Source organism: Myotis davidii, unplaced genomic scaffold (assembly GCF_000327345.1).
Source record: "Myotis davidii unplaced genomic scaffold, ASM32734v1 scaffold233, whole genome shotgun sequence".
Classification (NCBI taxonomy): domain Eukaryota; kingdom Metazoa; phylum Chordata; class Mammalia; order Chiroptera; family Vespertilionidae; genus Myotis; species Myotis davidii.
Window position 1 is genome coordinate 3,232,287 of NW_006285917.1, and position 2,686 is coordinate 3,234,972.

The following is a 2,686-nucleotide window of genomic DNA, read 5'->3' on the forward strand; positions in this document are numbered from 1 at the left end:
CAAGGGCTTCCAGGCTGCCAGAGGGATGTCTGACTGCCAGCTTGGGCCTGATCACTCCAGGGAGCAGGCCTAAGCCAGCAGGTGAACATCCTCCGAGGGGTCCCAGACTGCAAGAGGGCATAGGCCGGGCTGAGGGGATCCCCCCACCCCCGAGTGCACAGATTTTTGTGCACCGGGCCACTAGTTAAGTATAAAAACTTACTATCATGATGATACCAAAAATTACAAAGTGGAGACACTTCGGTTCCCAAACAATCACATTCATTATTTCAGCGTGATTTTATGTTGTTTTTATTTCTTTTTAATTTAGTTGTGGTAAAATATACATAACATAAAACTTTAATTATTTTTAATACATAAAATTACCCAGTATTTATCTTTTTGTGACTGGCTTATTACACTTAGCATAATCATCAAGGTTAGTTTATGTAGTAGGATGTGTCAGACTTTTCTTCCTTTTTATGACCTTCTAGAGGCCCGATGCATGAAATTCGTGCAAGAATAGGCCTTCCTTCCCCTGGCTGCTGGCACCGGCTTCCTTCTGGCCACTGGTAGGCACGCAGGACCCGGGCTTCCCTCTGGCCACTGGCAGGCACCCAGAACCCGGGCTTCCCTCCCAGCCCCAGCTTTGTCTAATTTACATAATCAGCACATTATGCTTTTATTATTATAGATAATATTCCATTGTATGTAGATAGCACATTTTGTTTATCCATTCACTCCTCAGTGGATTATTGGGTTGATTCCACCTTTTGGCTATTGTGAATGAATATTGCTACTATGAACTTGGGTGTGCAAATACTTACTTTAGTGTCTGCTTTCAGTTCTTTTGGGTGTATATTCAGAAGTGGAATTGCTATATTATATGATAATTCTCTTTTAAAGTTTTTGAGGAACCACCATACTGTTTTCCACAGTGGCTGTACATTTTATGTTCCTATCAGAATTACACAAGGGTTCTAATTACTCTACCTCCTTACCAACACTTATTTTCTATTTTTTTAATACTAGCTACTCTAATAGATATGGAGTGGTATCTTATTGTGATTTTGATTTACATTTCTCTAATTATTAGTGATGTTGGGTATCTTTTCATGTACTTATTGGCCATTTGTATATCTTTGGAGAAATGTGTATTCAAATCCTTTGCCCATTTTTTAATCTGGTTGTTTTGTTGTTGAGTTGTAGGAGTTGTGTATATATTCTGGATGTTAAACCCACATTAGAAATATGAGTTACAGTATTTTCTCCTATTCTGTGTAGGTTGTCTTTTCACTGTTGATAGTGTCCTTTAATGGACAAAAGTTTTAAATTTTGATATAGTCTATATCTTTTTTGGGGTGTTTTTTTTCTGTGCTTTTGGTATATTTCTTATATCTAAGAAACATTGGAAAGTCCAGTATCATGAAATTTTTCCTAGAAGTTTTAGGTTTAGGTGTAGATATTTTTTTAAGGAAGGAAATTCTTATTTATTTGTTTGTTTATTTTGAGAGAGAAAAAGAAACATCAAGTTGTTGTTCCACTTACTTATACATTCATTGACTGCTTTCTTATATATGCCCTGACTAGGGATCAAACTCACAACATGGGTATATTGGGATGATGCTCTAACCAACTGCCCTACCCAGACAGGGCAGTGTAGATCCATTTTTTAAATTAGTTATCATAGATGGTGTAAAGTAAGAGTCCACCTTCATTCCTTGTGTGTGGATTTCCAGTTTTTCCAACACCATTTGTTGAAAAGACTACCCATTACCATTGAATGGCCTTGTCACCCTTGTCTAAAATCACTTTGCGCCCTAACAGGTTTGGCTTAGTGGATAGAGCATCGGCCTGCGGACTGAAAGGTCCCAGGTTCGATTCCTGCTAAGGGCATGTACCTTGGTTGCGAGCACATCCCCAGTAGGAGGTGTGCAAGAAGCAGCTGATCGATGTTTCTCTCTCATCGATGTTTCTAACTCTCTATCCCTCTCCCTTCCTCTCTGTAAAAAATCAATAAAATATATATTTTTAAAAAATCATTTTGCTATACATATGATGGTTTGTTTCTGAGCGCTCTCTTCTATTCCATTTGTCCATATATTCATCTTTATGCCTATACTACACCAGTTTTTGTTTGTTTGTTTAATCCTCACCCAAGGATAATTTTTCCATTGATTTTTAGAGAGTAGAAGGGAGGGGGAGAGACATAGAGAGAAACATTGATGTGAAGAGACACATCATTTGGTTGCCAATTTCATGCACCCCAACCAGGACTAGGGATTGAGCCCTCAACCCAGGAACGTGCCCTTGACCAGAATCGAACCCAGGACCCTTTAATCTGCTTCAATGCTCTATCCACTGAGTCAAACTGGCTAGGGCTCACACCATCTATATATATAAAACCCTAATGTGCAAATAGACCAAACGATGGAACAATCAACCAAACAAATAACCAGTTGCTATGATGTACGCTGACCACCAGGGGGCACACGTGAAACATGGCGGGTGTTGGCAGCAGGTGGTAGAGCACAGAACATGGTGGACATTGGCCATGGCGGGATGGTGGAGCAGGTGAGCAGGGGCACCAGACCAAGGTGTGGTGCTGATCGCTGTCATTGGGGCGAGCCTCTGGTGGTTACTGAAAATTCTTTGCTCCCGCACACCATGCTCCTGCCAGGCGCTCGCATCAGCTGCCAGCACCAGA

The 2,686-nt window shown here is 40.7% G+C and overlaps 1 protein-coding gene across 1 annotated transcript in view; it reads left to right on the forward strand.

Annotated features, from left to right (window-relative positions):
- The window catches only part of TFCP2 (transcription factor CP2), a 73,326-nt gene that overhangs the window by 53,867 nt on the left and 16,773 nt on the right, over nt 1-2,686 (forward strand). The window lies entirely within an intron of this gene.